At 44.3% G+C, this 19207-nt stretch overlaps 2 non-coding genes across 2 annotated transcripts; one reads left to right on the top strand and one right to left on the bottom strand.

The window, feature by feature from the left end:
• The first annotated feature begins 5782 nt into the window (after positions 1 to 5782).
• On the top strand, positions 5783 to 5864 carry trnas-gcu (transfer RNA serine (anticodon GCU)). Its single transcript has one exon. It is a non-coding gene; the product is annotated as a tRNA-Ser (tRNA).
• Positions 5865 to 17252: 11388 nt separating this feature from the next.
• trnag-ucc (transfer RNA glycine (anticodon UCC)) lies at positions 17253 to 17324 on the bottom strand. The gene has a single exon. It is a non-coding gene; the product is annotated as a tRNA-Gly (tRNA).
• Between the last annotated feature and the right edge of the window lie 1883 nt (positions 17325 to 19207).

Below are 19207 nucleotides of genomic sequence, written 5' to 3' on the forward strand. Positions count from 1 at the left end.
ACGCCCACAGGTGCCCTGCAGGACACCACCAGAGAATGCTCACGATTTCGGAAGCTGTCTCCGGGACGTTCTGATTCCACACATCCTGAATAAATCATGATATTGTTAGTTGCTGTAGCTAGACGTTCAAATGAGTTTCATGGCCAGATGGACTGTTTCCTCCAGCGGTATAGTATTGCAGTGAGACAGCACGATGCCTGCAAGACTATGTCACGCTAAACGCCACAGATTGTGTTTGTGTTGGACAGTTGGACCCTACAGTTGGACCCTCGTCGACAACCTGAATAGCTTATTCAGAAGCAGTGCTGGACCGGGAAAGAACCAGCTTCTTCCCAGGTACAAGAGTGACTTGTGAGGACTCGCGGTCACACTCTGTGCATAGAGACTTTCTACCAGCCAGCCGGACTGCTGGTAGATCCCCTCGGAGCAACGACTGCCCTGTGCGCCGCAGTCAGATTCCTCCGCCCGTCCTACTCCGAGCTGCACCTTGACTGGTTGGCCGGTAGCCAGAGGACGCCGGGACAACGCCCATTGGACAACCGCTGGAACAGAGGCTGCAACAGAGCCTGTCAGCTGGTTTGGTGTTCGTGCCGGGAAATTCCAAATCCATACACAGTGGATAAGTAAACCCCATGTTCTACATTGCGTCTCGAGAATTCAATTGTACCTCAACACAAGTTGTTATCAATTTAATTCATGAGTAATGTATTTACTTCCGAGTTTAGAGTAACAGTGGGTAATAACACTGATTAGCGATTTGGTAACCGAACGATATATATTGACATATATTCTCTGTTGTGTATCTCTTTGTGTTTGCATCTCTTCGGGATTATATACCTTGTATATTGATAACCCTCACAGTAAGGTCTGCCACTCGTATCCAGGCAGACTAGTATATGTTTGGTGCACAATTTATATTAATAAATGTATCTAGTGTATTGAACCCCTGTGTGTGCGTTGTTAGTTGTTCTGACGATTGATTTTCTAAAAGCCCCAACGAACAACCTTGTGATTACTGCTACAATTAATAATTGTCTCAGTAAACCCATCAAACCATTACATTTAATGGCGTCCCTGGGTGGGCGAGTTTAGAATGAAATGAGAATCAGTCGCACAGAATAACTGAAGTTCAGCACAGCACCGCGGCTTCTATACGCGAATACCGGGTGTGCTGATAACTGCGTAAAGAAATCCCCCTGTTTTCTAGCGTTTAGTGTAACGTGTGCTGATTGGAAATCCATCTGCTCGGGTGTCTAGATTCCATACTGTATTTTGGAAAAAGAAAAAAAAAAGTAATACTCTTAAAGTTTCTCTGACGTAATGACAATGGCTGCTAAAATGTCTGAAGTGGAGTCGCTTATAAGTACTATTTCTAGCGACGACAATCCTGGTTACTGGAGTGGTATCGAAAAGTTGAACTTTGATGATATTGAGAAGCTGCAAGTAGATTTAGTAGCTAAGGTAGCGAACCAGCTTAACACAGGAGTGTCTGTGAACGCAGTTCTGGTCCTATCGAGTTTCACCTTAAATCTAGCTAAACAGCTGGAACTGTCTTTGTCCGAGCTGACAAAGTTTCAAAAGCTTCAGGGAACGCTAGAAAGATATAAGGCGGAGCGAGTCGAGTTGTTGGATATAATCAGAGAAAAGAGAGTGAAAAATGAGGAAAGTGAAGACTGACTCAGGGAAGTTTTAGGTAAATTAGATGACTTGTCTGCTAGAGAAACTGCGGCTGAGGTAGCTAGGAGAGACCTGGAAGCGAGCTCGAAAGAAAAAGAAAAAGAAATTGAGAGTTTAAATGAGCTCAGCCAGGAAAGGCAAAAGGAGTCAGATGCTGCCGTACTGGAAGCAAAATAGACTAGATCCCACTTGCATGCCAGCCCACCTAGCAGCCTGGAGCGCTCACCCAGCGCGCCGGGAGGAGGTTTCTCCCGGCCAGGGTCTGTGGTCGGATCGGCATGGGGGAGATCGCCGAGTCCTGCGCGAAACGCAAGGGCGAGTCAATTCAGGCATAGACCCCCTGCTCCTGATCACGGCCGTCTCCCTGCCCGCGGAGAAACCGTAAAAATTAACCTCCACTCCCTGAGGCAGTTAGCCAAAGATGTAGAAAGGTTTGACCCGTCAGTGTCAGGGAATAATGTGGAGACCTACATCGATGAGCTGAGATATACTTTGCAGTTTATGCCCGAAGCGTCCGAACAGGAAAAGGCTATGTAAGTAAGGAAAACTACCAGCCGAGCGGTCCACGAGTGGATGTCTAGACAAGGACCGGAGGTCTGTAATAGCTTCGAGGAGCTGTGTCAGGCAATGATCGGAGAATTTTCGGCTTTTATCGATCCCATAGCTGCCGTGGCTGCTGTGCATTATATTAAGCACGAAAAAGCTGAAGCCCCTCGCGACTATTATCAGAGGCTTAGGCGCACTTATTTTGCAGGGCGGAATGAAGAGGGTTGCGAAGAGAACGTGAATTTCAAAGGTTTATTCATTGCTAATCTGCATCCCTCAGTCAGGAAAATGATTGTGATGCACACACAGCGATGAAAATGGCTGACATTAGAAGGTTGGCTCAAAAAGCCTGGGGAGCTGAAGTCTCTGCTTCCTCAGAGCGAAAACCTGCTAAAACGGCCGTGTTCGCCACTAAAGCCAGCAGGGTTGACGACTCGCCTCAGCTCGAGGCAGCTGAGGTTCCTGAGCTCGCTAAGCCCCGGCGCAAAATAGGCAGGCAGGACCGCACTAAGCGTCAGAGCCGCCGTGAGCGCTACGGGGAAGGCAAGGGCTCAGGCAGAGTCTATCAGAAGACTGGACGAAGGGAGTCGACTGCAGCCCGCCTGGCCAGGCTTGAACAAGCCCTGCCTGAGAGATCAGGACAGGGTAAACCTTCCGCAGCGAATACCAGAAGTGTGAATGAGCTTAGGGGGACCACGCCCCTTCTCACTGGAGGAGGCGGGGATCCGTCCCAAGCCCCTCCCTCAGTCTATCTGATTGGGTGGGAGGGTTCCTGCCTGGAAGAAGGCTGTGACTCTGAGTTGGGCGCTGACCCCGCCCCTGAAGTCAAAGAAAAGGCAGGCTTCCAACAATTCTTAGGGAATCTCAGCCAGAAAGGCAAAGCAAGGCGTATTTATATCAAGGTTTCTCTTGAAAACGTCTTAGATAGAGAAGCACTGATTGACACTGGGGCTGAAATTAGTTTGATGTCAGCCGATCTACTCAGCGAGCTCAAACGAGTAGCGAAAGGAAAAGGCATCAGACTTAAGGTAGAACCGTGTAAGATAGATATTTCCAGCTATACCCAGGATCATGCCAGGATCACACACCGAGTGTGGGTGGCACTTAGGTTCGGGCCAATGAACGTGGTGCATCCTGTTTACATCTCTAGGTTAAAAACAGAGCCACTACTCATTGGCCAAGACGTGCTTGACAGGCTGGAGCCTCTGGTGGACTGCCAGCGTGGAAAATTGTGGGCTCAGGTCAAAAACCCTAAGCCTGTTGCACAGCAAAAAGGGGGATTCAGTGGTTATGCTGTGATCACACAGTGCCCACTGAACACTATAGCTGAGTTGGAGGTTCCTCCTGGTTCCTCTGGACGAGAATAAATGTCTCTTCTTGCTTTCCAAAACTACAGGGAAGTCCTGCCCAGGCCAGCACTCCCACGGTCTCCCAACTACAGGAGCAGTGCTCCGAGCAGCTGCTTGACCCGCCAGGTAAAGCACACCCCCTTTTCATCCCTGAAGAAGAGTGGATCTCCCTGTCCGGTAATGAATGGGAGTCCTTTCTGTGCACCCTGGTACCTCAGGGGGCCCAGGACTACCACCCCATGGTGGTGGGAGGGGGTCCAGGTGGCAGAAGTGCAGGTTGATGATGTAATTCTTAGCCTCAGCTCTGAGAAGTCCATAATCAGTGAAGGTCTGTTCGAGGACCTGTCGCGAAGCTGTCAGGTGACCCTGGTGACGCAGTCACAGGTTCTGTGGTGGGCACCCCCACCTCATAGGTCCATTTGGAGCAAAGGAAGCTGTGTAGCTTCCATCTCCATCGGAAAAAGGAAGTTTGCTCACTACTTCCAGGTAGCACCTCAGCTGACCCATTCAGTCTGCATTGGTGCAGACCTATTGGTTCGACTGGGCGCCCAGCTGGACACAGTAAACAGTGTGCTGTGGAAACGGGTGGACCCAGATGCCCACTCTCTAAGCGGTGACCCCGAGAACATTCGGTCAGGTCAGACGATTCCTCAGGCCTGCCAGGTAGTAAACGAATCGGACCTGATCGTTCCTGCGTCAGCAGCAGGGTTTCCGGTACGCCTTGTCCTAAAGAAGGGACAGAGAATGGACGCTGAGATGGTTTTCTTCCAACCATCAGCTCAGTTTATCAGACTGAACCTAGCAGTCTGTTGTACCCCCAGACTGGAACGGAATGGCCGAGCCACCTGCCTGTTGGTGCAGAACATAGCAAAACAAGATGTCAAAATCCCTGCTCGCACTGACATGGGACTGGAATTGACAATAGTTTCTATGATTTCGAACTGGCCATCCCAGTACTGGGGCAGCTCCCTGGTCCCTTGGCTTCATAAAAGCGCCACTGTAATAAAGAAATTAAATCCAAAATCAAGAGGGCAGTTGCCTACTGAAATACAAGAAGTCATCAATTTTAACCTAGCAACACATTAAAGGCTGCATCTATACAAGTACGATTCTAGAAATGCTCACCAGATTACGTTTTAAGAAGGAACTGCGCTTCAGGTTCTGCCGAGATCTTAACTCGGATGGCAGGATTCAGAGTCCGGAGTGCGGACTGATTGCACACGGAGGGTCCATATACTGTGGATCCCTCAGTGATCTTCCGCGTGTTCAAACAGCCAGCGTGTGACTCCCCTGTCCCCGTGACCTCATTGCTCTGCTCTCTCCTCTGTGCAGCCGAGCCCGATTCACGGTAAAGTGAAAAAAAATATGCCCTCAACGTGAGATTTACTCTGGAGCGAGGATAGATGTTACCTTTTTATCATTGAACAGGATGTATGTGATATGGCGACTAGGTTCAATTTTGTATCCTCTTTAAAAGATTAAGGACTGGGGTGAGCGTGATTTACCACCCTTTCAGCTAAGAACCCGACGTGCGCACCGTTTAAGCTGCATAGACTCGGTCGTTTAACTCATCTCCATTAGCAGGGTTAAGGTTAAAGAAAAAAAACATTGCTGACTTCTTTTTTTTTTGCCAGCTGCTAGCGCTGATTAGCAAGGTTTGTATTTCATGTTTTGCAAGTTGCATCCATTTTAAGAAAAACAAGTCGTGTTAAAGACAGGAAATGAATACTTGCATTTAATTAAGTCTAGCCGTAGGCGGTTATCCACTGGGATTCAGACCCAGGGCCTCCTGTTTACTAGACAGGCGCTTTAACCAACTAAGCCACAGCGCCCCAGGAGTGCTATCCTTTTGCAGCCACTTGGACACACCACTCAGACACATCTGCATTCGGTGTGTGCTCCGCCTGCTCGCTGAGCAAGTTGCCACCTTTACATACAATAGCAACATCGACACCAAGAGAAAGGATGACAAATGGCTTTTATCTGGAACTTTTCATGTCCAAGGAGCTCAATGTGCTTTCTGTGTACAACAGGGCCACTGAACTCCACGCTGGCCACTGAACCACAGCAGTGGCTTGCTGGCTTGACATCTCCCAAGGAAAATGTTGAAATCGCATGTGGAACAGGAAAATGACCCTCAAGTACGAGGGGAAAAAAAGAAAAAGATCATCTGGAGCGCGCCAACCCAGTTGGGACAGCCCAGTTTTGTTAACGAGGTGGCCGAGTGGTTAAGGCGATGGATTGCTAATCCATTGTGCTTTGCACGCATGGGTTCAAATCCCATCCTCGTCTGTTTCCATTCTGTTTTTGATCCCTATTGCTCAATGCACAGTGAAAGCATTGCATACATGTGTCTGACAATGAGAAATGGGCCCCTGAGACAGTCATTTGCCTGTTTCACAAATGATCGTATTTTACTAGAGATTCTGTTTGGGATTCAGATGTGCATTCGGACAGCAATCCCTTTCAAGAAATGATACGTTCTGGATGAGGTCAAAGGTGCTGGAACACTGTATTTAGGATGTGTTTGCAGTTATTCTGTGTTTCTAGCTTCAACCCAGTGATATATATATATATGCTCACTGATTTTTTGGTACATGCCCAGGGCAATAATCATTATGAGGATTTATTTCCATATGTGCTAGAGGTAGTGTTGTGAAATTCTTCAACACACTGGATCGCAGGTTTAAACCTGCACTCTTACTCCTTAAATACCAACAAATGCAGATATGTAGCAATCATATTGTAGCTGACACTCATTTGCCTGTTTCACAAATGATCATATTTTACTAGAGATTCTGTTTGGGATACGGATGTGCATTCTGACAACAATCTCTTTCAAAAAATGATTTTACCTTATTGCAGCTTTGCCCCTCTTGCCTCTTTGGAAAATATCTCCATCTTGTGGTCGCTGTTGGTAATGTCTAGACAATATCTCCATCTTGTGGTCGTTGTTGGTAATGTCTAGACAATATCTCCATCATGTGGTCGTTGTTGGTAATGTCTTCTTATGCCCTTTTTTTATTTCAATTCTTTATTAGTTGATTCTAGAATCTCTACAATAGAGCTGAAAATATCAGTTTTGTAGCAGACAATATGACATTAGTTATAGTCCAATTAAGACTTTATTACCCTGTTTGTAACATAACAAATTAAAATTGATTAAAACTAAGTTTGGAACACCAGGGAACATAAAAAATGATTTTTAGGAAAACCATGAGGTTCTCTGTGTCCGATGCCTGCAAGGGGAGAAAGCTAGAATCCTTTGCTTTTTCAAAATTTGAAAATAAACATCATATAACAACAGCTTTCATTCCTAGGAGTGAAAAATAACCATTTTTGAAGACATATTAGTTTCCAAAACACTACAATAAAGTTAAAAACATCCGTTTTATATTACTTTTAGTATTTTTAGTGAAATTAGTCATTTATTGCACTATTTTTAATATAATCTCTAATTAAAAGTGAATAGAATTAAGTTTGGAGCAACAAGGAACACAAAAAAAAAAGATTTTAAGGAAAAAAATGATGTCTTCTGTGCCAGGTGCCTGCAAGGGGAGAAAGCTAGAATCCTACCCAGGCTCCTGGAGCTCTGTCCTGGCTAAAGGAGGGTGAATCCATCCCCTTCAAAGCTCCATGAAAAAATGATCATTTAAAATTTGAAAAAAAAAAACATTATAGAACAACATCTCTTGGTCCACAGAGTGCAAAAATCCAACTTTGAAGAAAATCCATTGACTGATCCCCGAATCCTGAAGTTTCTTCGCATGATATCGGGCTTGCAACCACTTTCTGGAAAATGATGAAAAATGCCAAAAATGAAAAAAAAGTTATCAATTCTAGAGCCTAAGAGGTAAATAAGACAAATGTATATCTCCAAATAATTTTATGTGCTTCAGAAGAGCCCAGGAAAGTTTTTTGCATACATGAAACCACGCCCGTTTGCACGTAAGCAGACATGGTTGCACACACGACTGCATGAAAGCACGCGTGCATGCAAAATCATCCTGTTAAGCATTTGAAAAGCCGCACCACGGCGCACTTGAAATAGCTCTTACATTAGTGGTCGACGCAGGAATCGCCTTTTTATTTACGCTCTTACCAACGCGATGGAAAGCAAAACAAAGCAAAGCAGAGCAAAACAAAACGAACAAACGCAAAACCCTCACGTCCCGCACTTGCATATCACGCCGTTACATGCCCAAGCGGTATTGTACGTCATCCTAGCACTGCACCCCGGGGCGTACGGTATATGGGAATGAGCACACGCCACGAATTGTCTGAAATCACTCCCTACAGCTGTAAGGCGCCTTGAAGCGTGCACCCCCAACATTCTTCTTTGCGCATCTGTGAAAGGTAAACTCTTGAGCAAACTCTGAACCAGCTCTAAGGAAACTAATCCGATTAGACGTTACTTTGACTCATCCTTTAACAGTTTTCAGTCTCTGTCTTTAAACACCTTGCTCAGTCACATTCAAGCCACAAGTACTCTACTCGGATGTTGCACAAACAAATCCTAATGTCTTGAAAGCATTGCAGCATGTTTGTGTCCCACTTCCCGTGGCTGCAGGACGACTGACACGAACGGACAAACACAATCTGTGGCGTTTAGCGTGACATAGTCTTGCAGGCATCGTGCTGTCTTACTGCAATACTATACCACTTGAGGAAACAGTCCATCTGGCCATGAAACTCATTTGAACGTCTAGCTACAGCAACTAACAATAACATGATTTATTCAGGATGTGTGGAATCAGCACGTCCCGGAGACAGCTTCTGAAATCGTGAGCATTCTCTGGTGGTGTCCTGGAGGGCTCCCCCGGGCATGTGTTGGTGGTATAGTGGTGAGCATAGCTACCTTCCAAGCAGTTGACCCGCGTTCGATTCCCGGCCAACGCAGTGGCAAGTGTTTTCAAATGCTGTCACAAGCCTTGGATTGTGACTAGCAAAGCGAAGCCTTTTGAAAGAGCTAAAGCACTGCAAAACGGAATTGAAGGAGAATCTTACAGGGGATTCTGAGCGGTGTCTAAATAAATAAATTCACAGCGTCCGCGGATGGCATTTTGCAGCTGGAAGTAGATGTCGACGCTTTTTGCACACAGCACCAAAAAAGCATCTTTTTTGAAGGTACAGGCATTGAGCATTGGTGGTTCATTGTTAGAACTCTCGCCTGCCACGCAGGAGGCTTGGTTTCGATTCCTGGCCAATGCAGTGGCTTTTGCAGCGAACGGCTCCATCACTTGCATCCCAACTTTTGCAACTCGCAACTGAAAACCCACTGAAGCTAAGCAGGTGTGAGCCAGGTCAGTACCTGGATGAGGGTGAGCTACAGGGAAAAACAAAGCTTCCAGCTGGAAGTGGTGTTAATGGGGCCAGCGGGGAGGCGCTCACCCTGAGGTCTGTGCGGGTCCCAATCTCCCAATATAGTGACGGAGAAGCTGTGTTGTAAAAGGGCGCTGTCTTTTGGATGAGATGTAAAACCGAGGTCATAGTGCTCTGTGGTCATTAAAAATGACCACCAAAACCTTTGACAAAAGCTCTTGGTAATTGATGGTCTTCAATAATGTTTCTCCTTTAGGTACATTTAAAATCAGCTGAATAATGCTGTGAAACCATGAAACTGCATGAGAAAGCCCGTACACTGAATTACACGGCTTTCTATTCAAAGGAGGACAAAAGAAATTCCCTGAGTTCGATTTTTTGCAGCACAGAGAGGGGCACTGTTACGAGGCTGGTTAGCTCAGCTGGTTAGAGCGTGGTGCTAATAATGCCAAGGTCGCGGGTTCGAGCCCCGTACGGGCCATGTCCTTTTCTCCTCTCTTACCAAAGCTGTTAGGTTCCTTTCCGTGGTGAGATGGGTTGTCCTGCAACGCTGCCACACAGTGCTGACAGACAAGAGTGTTGCGGGAGAAGAGAAAAGTGTTTGAAGATTTAAGAGTGTCTTAGGTGGAGCCAAAATCAAGTGTCACAAATGCAAGTGGGAAGATTTCCAATGTTTAATATGGTCAAAATAAGCGGAAGTTACCAGCTGGTCCGGCACAGTCTGCCATGCTTTTGTCATATACTGTAAAGTGGTGTCGAACTGGAGCCTCACCATTTGCATATGTGAGGCTCCAGTTATACATCGATTGTCACATTAAATGACAAAAATGAAGAGAGGTAAAGCAGCTGGAGAGGTTTTCTTACAACTTTTGAGCTGACACAGTTTTGGAAAATGTTTCCTTCACGCTGCACTGTACAATATAGGCAGCCAAGAGTCTCCAAAACAAAACAGAATTGACAGATAGGAGAAAATTCCCACTCGTCCTGAAGTTCCCAAAATCCAGCACTGAGCGTAAACAAAGTGTCTAAGTAGCGTGGGAATGTTAAACCTAACCCTAGCTGGAGTTTGAGCAATCCAGCACTGAGAGTAAAAAGATGAGTCAAAGTAACGTCTAATCAGATTAGTTTCCTTAGAGCTGGTTCAGAGTTTGCTCAAGAGTTTACCTTTCACAGATGCGCAAAGAAGAATGTTGGGGGTGCACGCTTCAAGGCGCCTTACAGCTGTAGGGAGTGATTCGAGACGATTCGTGGCGTGTGCTCGTTCCCATATACCTTACGCCCCCGGGTGCAGTGCTAGGATGACGTACAATACCGCTTGGGCACGTAACGGCGTTATATGCAAGTGCGGGACGTGAGGGTTTTCGTTTGTTCGTTTTGTTTTGCTCTGCTTTGCTTTGTTTTGCTTTCCATCGCGTTGGTAAGAGCGTAAATAAAAAGGCGATTCCTGCGTCTACCACTAATGTAAGAGCTATTTCAAGTGCGGCGTGGTGCGGCTTTTCAAATGCTCAACAGGATGACTTCGCATGCACGTGTGCTTTCATGCAGTCGTGTGTGCAACCATGTCTGCTTATGTGCAAACGGGCGTGGTTTCATGTATGCAAAAAACTTTCCTGGGCTCTTCTGAAGCACATAAAATTATTTGGAGATATACATTTGTCTTGTTTTCCTCTTAGGCTCTAGAATTGATAACTTTTTTTTAGGATTCTAGCTTTCTCCCTTTGCAGGCATCGGGCACAGAGGACCTCATGGTTTTCCTAAAAATCTTTTTTTTTTGTGTTCCTTGTTGTTCCAAACTTAATTTTAATCACTTTTAATTAGATATTTTATTAAAAATAGTGCAAAAAATGACTAATTTCACTAAAAATAATGTAATATAAAACTGATGTTTTTAACTTTATTGTAGTGTTTTAGAAACTACTATGTCTTCAAAAATGGTTATTTTTCACTCCTAGGAATGAAAGCTGTTGTTATATGATGTTTATTTTCAAATTTTGAAAAAATCAAAGGATTCTAGCTTTCTCCCCTTGCAGGCATTGGACACAGAGAACCTCATGGTTTTCCTAAAAATCATTTGTTATGTTCCCTGGTGTTCCAAACTTAGTTTTACTCAATTTTAATTTGTTATTATGTTAAAAACAGGGTAATAAGTTTCTAATTGGACTATAAATAATGTCATATTGTCTGCTATAAAACTGATGTTTTCATCTCCATTGTAGAGATTCTAGAATCAACTAATAGAGAATTAAAATAAAAAAGGGCATAAGAAGACATTACCAACAACGACTACAAGATGGAGATATTGTCTAGACATTACCAACAACGACCACAAGATAGAGATATTGTCCAAAGAGGCAAGAAGGGCAAAGCCGCGATAAGGAGATTGCTGTCAGAATGCACATCCGGATCCCAAACAGAATCTCTAGTAAAATATGATCATTTGTGAAACAGGCAAATGAGTGTCAGCTGCAATATGATTGCTACATATCTGCATTTGTTGGTTTTTAAGGAGTAAGAGTGCAGGCGGTTTAAACCTGCGATCCAGTGTGTTGAAGTATTTCACAACACTACCCCTAGCACATCAGGAAATAAATCCTCATAATGATTATTGCCCTGGGCATGTACCAAAAAATCAGTGAGCATATACATATATCGCTGTGTTGAAGCTAGAGACACAGAATAAGTACAAACACATCCTAAATACAGTGTTCCTGCACCTTGACCTCATCCAGAATGTATCGTTTTTTGAAAGCGATTGCTGTCAGAATGCACAACTGAATCCCAAACAGAATCTCTAGTCAAATATGATCATTTGTGAAACAGGCAAATGAGTCTCTCAGGTGCCCATTGCTCATTTTCAGACACATTTATGCAATACTTTCACCATGCGTTGAGCAATAGGGATTAAAGATACCAGAGGTAAGGTTTAAAAGTGATTCTGAGGTGCAACACATCAGCGAAACAGCTAGGCATCTGAAATGCGGGGTTTGAGAGCCCTTCAGGGAACACCGTACCCTAAAGGTACCAGAAGTCCACTAGTATAAGCATTAAGTCACTGTCAGCCCTGTTGCAATGTGATTGCTACATATCTTCATTTCTTTGGTTTTTAAGGAGTAAGAGTGCAGGGGGTCTAAATCTGCGATCCAGTGTGTTGAAGTATTTCACAACACTACCTGTAGCCCGTCTGGAAATAAATCCTCATTCTGATTATTGACCTGGGCATGTACCAATAAATCACTGAGTATATATATATATCACTGTGTTGAAGCTAGAGACCTGTATGTAATAATATGATGCTAAAATGTTATTTTCACATGTAAGAAAACCGGCTCAGGGACGCCAAATATGTAATGTTGCCATAGCAAAATTAAATGTAGTGGCTCTCTGAAGGCACCAGTTCTGTAGGGTTTGGGCATTTACTGAGACAATTATTAATTGTAGCAGTAAATCACAAAGTTGATTCTTTTGATGGCTTTAGAATCCAACCATGTGACATAACTCAAACAACGCGCACACACAGGTACTAATACACGAGGATACATTTATTAATACATAAAATATGCATGTAAACCTAACAGATCTTATCGAGAGGGTTATCAGAATACAAAAGATATATATTCAGTCAGTTACGAAGTGTTACACATATCAAGAGGACATACGTTCAGTATATCATTCATTAAGACCGTTTCGTTAATGAACTTGGTTATAACTTCTACATTAGATACTCAAACAAGTACATAACTCTTAGGAATTAAATTGATATCAACTGGTTGGGATAACAATTGAATTCTTGAGCTGTAATGCATTGAAGTTGAATACTCATCCAATCTTTGGGGATTCAGATCTTCCTGCGGGCACAAAGAAACAGTTGCAGGCTGTTGCTGTCCAATCCGCGCTCTCTGGCTCCGTGCCAGGCTGTGCTGTGCGGCTTGCGATGCTGCGCTGCTGATGCTCACTGTGGGCTTTAACTAGCAAAGTTTGTGCACAGGAGAAAAGATGACTGTGGGTCCCAGCAAGTCAGGAAGAGGACCGGTTCGTTTCTGATGAAGAGCTAGTTCTGAATAGTGATTCAGCTGTCCACAGTTCCGACCTGTTCACGAGGCCTGCTGCTGGTGCTAACCTCGGGTGGATCCTCTGGTTATTCTCTGGCAACCTCCGCTCTAGACTCTTAGAACAAAGGAAAGTTCTGGCACTCGGACACACTGGCCGTTCCGTGGTTGTCCGGGCTGAGTCTCAGGATGGTCAGGAGGTGCGCTGCGAGAATGTCCTGCCCTTGGGAGCCTTCTGCTCCTGGGCCGCCCTGCCCTGGAATTCTCCTTTGAATTCCCTTTAGAATTGTCCACAGAATCCTCTGAATCCTCCCTTCTGAATCTTACTGAATCTCACAGGCTCTCTGTGTTGCCTGTTTTTACCTGGAGGAACTTCAGCTCATTGATTGGCTGAAAGTTCCATGGGCATCAGAGTCCCACGTGGGTTACTCAGCCCTACCAGTCCCTGATTGATTGATCAAGGTGAGATATGAGTCACTTAGTCCTGACACTTAGTAATGCAGTCCAGATGTCCAACTGGCACTCCCTAGACAGATAGGCGCCAATGGATGACCATTGATCATGATAGCCAGGCTTAGCTAAGTGCATCCCCCTTTGGGAGCTGTCCTAGAACCTTAAATCACCCTGCATGAATAGTCTCTCTGTGGCTGCACCACAGAGATGAACAGAGAAATGGGGCCTCATTTGGGAAGGCTCAGAACACTTAATTCTGCCTTATTAATAAGCCTCGCCGCTACACACATATATTAATATAATAAATGATTGCTTTTGCTTTATAAACAAATCTAATTAAAATAAAAGCTTAAGTTTTGTATTTATCTTGTACCATAGAACATGATTTTCTTTGTATTTCAATCCCACAAAGTGTCCAAATGACGCACTACATGATATAAGGAAGATTATCACATGCATATCGGTATTATCTTTCTTACGAAAATGCATTCCTTTCATTACCTTTTACTTTTTAAAATGAACTCAAATTGTGTATAATGTAATAATTTAAGTAGAATAGATTCTAATAATATAATGATCCAGTGTGTGGCACTACTTCACTGCTTCACTGCTCTATGCCGTCTGGAAATAAATCCTCAGACTGCTTACTGCCCTGGGCATGTACCAATGAATTACAGGAGCACATCTATTTCTCACTGCGTTGAAGCAGGAGACACACAGTCTCTGCAAACACATCCTAAATACAGTGTTCCAGCACCTTTGACCTCATCCAGAACGTATCATTTCTTGAAAGGGATTGCTGTCCGAATGCACATCTGAATCCCAAACAGAATCTCTAGTAAAATACGATCATTTGTGAAACAGGCAAATGACTGTCTCAGGGGCCCATTCCTCATTGTCAGACATATGTATGCAATGCTTTCACCGTGCATTGAGCAATAGGGATTAAAAACACAGCAGGTAAGGTTAGATGTCATGTTCTATGATCATTTCTTTCAGCATTAGGGACTAAATATACTAAACGTATGATACTAAAATGTTATTTTCACATATATTAATGTAATAAATGATTGCTTATGCTTTATAAATAAATCTAATTAAAATAAAAGCTTAAGTTTTGTATTTATCTTGTCCCATAGAACATGATTTTCTTTGTATTTCAAGCCCACAAAGTGTCCTTTGATCTCTATTCTGTGGTAATCCACGATGACCCCGTTCTTCAGGTGATTCATCATGTCCTCCCTCGCCTGTTGAGAGGCCACCTGATCTCTTCTGCCGTGGCGTGCTTCATACACACCCTCTTGAAGTGAGCAGGAAGCTGATCAAAAGTATTCAGGCACATCTTGCACACCAGGGGAATCCTCGCGGGTTTCCTTTGAAAATAAATAATACCATCTGTGTATAGAAACAAGCTAAGACTGATTTCTTAAATTATCCTTAAAATTCTCTCTCATAGTTTGAGCATAATGATTTTATTGCATTTATATAAGAATTGTTCATTGCTCCAAAATAAATAATGGTCTCAGTCACAGACTTTCCAATAGAAGCCATTGTGGAGTTCAGCAACTGCAGGTCCTAGAAGTGGGGAAGGAATTTTAAAAGAGAAATTGAATTACAATACAGAAGGAATGGCTGAGGGTTCACTGAAATGTATAAATATACAAATTCCAAAGACTGAGTCCATATAGAAACAACTACTTTTCATTTTCAGTATAAGAAAAAAAAAACTATCTTCCAAAGCATCATAAAATTGTCCCTTCTTCCAGACCCTACTTCTCTCTTGTAGTAGTACAGCAGACCTTTCCAGGTGAGCAGATCACAGAGTCCGAAATGAGCTTCCTCCATCAAGCAAAGTACCTGAACATGACTCTGTCTTCATAAAAGCGCCCCTGTAATAAAGAAATTAAATCCAAAATCAAGAGGGCAGTTGCCTACTGAAATACAAGAAGTCATCAATTTTAACCTAGCAACACATTAAAGGCTGCATCTATACAAGTGCGATTCTAGAAATGCTCACCAGATTACGTTTTAAGAAGGAACTGCGCCTCAGGTTCCGCCGAGATCTTAACTCGGATGGCAGGATTCAGAGTCCGGAGTGTGGACTGATGGCGAACGGAGGGTCCACATACTGTGGATCCCTCAGTGATCTTCCGCGTATTCAAACCGCCAGCGTGTGACTCCCCTGTCCCTGTGACCTCATTGCTCTGCTCTCTCCTCTGTGCAGCCGAGCCCGACTCACGGTAAAGTGAAAAAAAAGATGCCCTCAACGTGAGATTTACTCTGGAGCGAGGATAGATGTTACCTTTTTATCATTTAACAGGATGTATGTGATGTGGCGACTAGGTTCAATTTTGTATCCTCTTTAAAAGATTAAGGACTGGGGTGAGCGTGATTTACCACCCTTTCAGATAAGAACCCGACTTGCGCACCGTTTAAGCTGCATAGACTCGGTCGTTTAACTCTTCTCCGTTAGCAGGGTTAAGGTTAAAGAAAAAAAAATAGCTGACTCCTTTTTTTTGCCAGCCGCTAGCGCTGATTAGCAAGGCTTGTATTTCATGTTTTGCAAGTTGCATCCATTTTAAGAAAAACAAGTCGCGTTAAAGACAGGAAATGAATACTTGCATTTAATTAAGTCTAGCCGTAGGCGGGGATCTCCTGTTTACTAGACAGGCGCTTTAACCAACTAAGCCACAGCGCCCCAGGAGTGTTGTCCTTTTGCAGCCACTTGGACACACCACTCAGACACATCTGCATTCGGTGTGTGCTCCGCCTGCTCGCTGAGCAAGTTGCCACCTTTACATACAATAGCAACATCGACACCAAGAGAAAGGATGACAAATGGCTTTTATCTGGAACTTTTCATGTCCAAGGAGCTCAATGTGCTTTCTGTGTACAACAGGGCCACTGAACTCCACACTGGCCACTGAACCACAGCAGTGGCTTGCTGGCTTGACATCTCCCAAGGAAAATGTTGAAATCACATGTGGAACAGGAAAATGACCCTCGAGTACGTGGGGAAAAAAAGAAAAAGATCATCTGGAGCGCGCCAACCCATGTCCGGACAGCCCAGTTTCGTCAACAAGGTGGCTGAGTGGTTAAGGTGATCCATTGTGCTCTGCAGGCATGGGTTCGAATCCCATTCTCATTGCTCTCCATGTCTGACACGTGTGCCTGTTCGACATCGGCCCTCCTGTTGTTTGCTCCGGTGCTAGAGCCGTACATTTTCTAGCAGTGGCTGAACATGGTATAGTAGGCCAACGTCGGTATCGAGCAGTGACAGTAACAGTACTTACTGCGCCCCATAAGAAATCGTTTGTCCCTGTTCAAAAGAGATTGTGCGATGTCCTGCGGCGTTCGTAAAGCAAACCTTTGACAGTTTGAAAAGAGGAATTTATTCTGCTTCCTGTGCGTGCAGTAGTTACAAAGTTGAACGTCTTTACACGATCTGCTGCAGTTTTCAGTGGGCAGGCTTTGTCAGATGGCTTGAAAAAACGCACTGTGTTTCGGCTCGGGAAACATCATGAGCAGTGTCCTGCATGTTTTCTGTGTATAGCTGTCTTTTAACGCATACAGAATTCATTCGAAATCATTGATTTCTCCAATTAACAAGGGTCCCTTTTTGAACCTGCGAGAAGCATTCTTTCAATGTAACAGATTTACTCCGGGGAAAGCCAGCATGACATTGAGAGTAGCTCAAGCTTTCAGCACCCGTATCGGACTGCGTGTATGCAGACACCGCTCAGAATCCCCTGTAAGATTCTCCCTCAATTCCGTTTTTCAGTGCTTTAGCTCTTTCAAAAGGCTTCGCTTTGCTAGTCACAATCCAAGGCTCATGACAGCATTTGAAAACATTCGCCACTGCGTTGGCCGGGAATCGAACCCGGGTCAACTGCTTGGAAGGCAGCTATGCTCACCACTATACCACCAACGCACACCCACAGGAAGCCTGCAGGACACCACCAGAGAATGCTTTTTTTAAATTTTTTTTTTATTAAACAGAATTTACAAATACAAATACAACAAGAGGATCAGAGTCATGTACAAGAGAAAAAAAACGCAGCAGAAAAAAGCATTTAACTACCAGAGGTAATTAAGTAATTATGTGATCAAATTGTATATTTTACACGTATCATATTTTCCTTGCTTTAATATTTCTCAATTATTTATAAACTTTAGTTTCAACATGCATGCGTTTCCTGTAAAAAATAAAACTCAGCACACAGTTTTTCTTTTAACAACATTTCGAGTACCTCTGGCATTCATGAAAAAGACATACACAAAAGCAAATAACTAACTCTAAGACTGTCTAAACTATTGAGTTTTTCAAAGAACCATGAAGAAAGATGTGAAGACGGGGGTTTGAATTTAATCCTTTCTGTAGGGGGTTTAGACTTCTAAGTCACAAGCTGGGGTTTATGGCAGGAAAGGGGGCTTTATTGTTCCTTGCATGCAATAAACTCATCTGTTTTACTTCATCTCGGGATCAAGAACCTTATTTCTTCTGTTACAACAAATTTGGCGTAGTTGGCGGATGCTCCAGAAGGCGCAGAACTTCCCATCGGCAGGAGAGACGGTCAGCGCGCACATAACTAAGAGGTAAGGACTCCTCTTTTATTTAAAAGTCCCGACTCTCTCTGACCGATTGGGAAATCTCTGCTCCCTGCGAGAATCGCCCGAGATGACGGAGTAAACGTGAGTTTCTGAATTCCTCTGGCCTGGGGAAGGCACCGGTGTATGTAATGGGTTGGTTGCTGTAAGCCCAGAATTTGGTCTGGCAGGGGTTCCGCGGTATTGTGTACAGGCGTTCGAAGCTGGTGTATGCCTTAATTGGGCGTGGAGTTTTGAACGGGTTTTGGACCCTTACCGTGAAGTTCAGGACTGGTGTGGGTCTTAATTGCACCCGGAGTTCTGAAGGTCAGAACTGGTTTGGGTCTTAATTGCACCCGGAGTTCTGAGGCTCAGAATCGGTGTGGGCCTTAATTGCGCCCGGGGTTCTAGAGCAAGTGGTGCATTAAATGCACGTAGTTCAGGACTGGTGTGGGTCTTAATTGCACCCGGAGTTCTGAAGGTCAGAACTGGTTTGGGTCTTAATTGCACCCGGAGTTCTGTGGCTCGGGATCGGTGTGGGCCTTAATTGCGCCCGGGGTTCTGGAGCTGAGTGGTGCATTAAATGCACGTATAATCCAGGATTGGTGTGGGCTTTAATTACGCCCGGGGTCCTGAGATTAGCTACGCCTTGATCGTGCACAGATTGGAGTGGCGTGGTTTCTGGCGTGGCGTGGTTTTTTTTTTTGTTTTAAAGGAAACAGGAGTAGAAGAGATATATGTATGTATGTTTTTGGTGTTTTCCTTGTTTGTGAAATACATATACACACGCACGACACTAACATAAACACACCTCATAATAAAGAGCAAAGCATTAAGTAGCAGGATTTAAAGGACGTTGAGACCCGAGAATCGCCCTGATTGAGCTCAGTGCGTAAGTCCACCCCGGGGCAAAAGCAGCGATGCTGGCGTTCTGGGGATGGTGAATTACTGATCAAGAAAGGGGGTTTTCGAGGTCTCGTTTCTTACCTGTGAACAGTGCGGTGTAAGTCCTCTCTAAAGTCTCGGAGAGGCATTTAGATCTGGAGGTAACAGACGCCCTTGGCTGAATGAGTGCAGTAATGCACAGGTTTTTCCAAGTGAAAACATCCCCCTACTGAATGAGCTGTTACCTCACACACGACAAAAGTAAATCTTAATGAGACCGAACATGTGCGCTAACTGATGGTTTGAGAAAGTGGTGGAAGGGTCCGTTTAAATATCGGAAAA

The sequence above is a fragment of the Lepisosteus oculatus genome, unplaced genomic scaffold (assembly GCF_040954835.1).
Source record: "Lepisosteus oculatus isolate fLepOcu1 unplaced genomic scaffold, fLepOcu1.hap2 HAP2_SCAFFOLD_52, whole genome shotgun sequence".
Classification (NCBI taxonomy): Eukaryota; Metazoa; Chordata; class Actinopteri; order Semionotiformes; family Lepisosteidae; genus Lepisosteus; species Lepisosteus oculatus.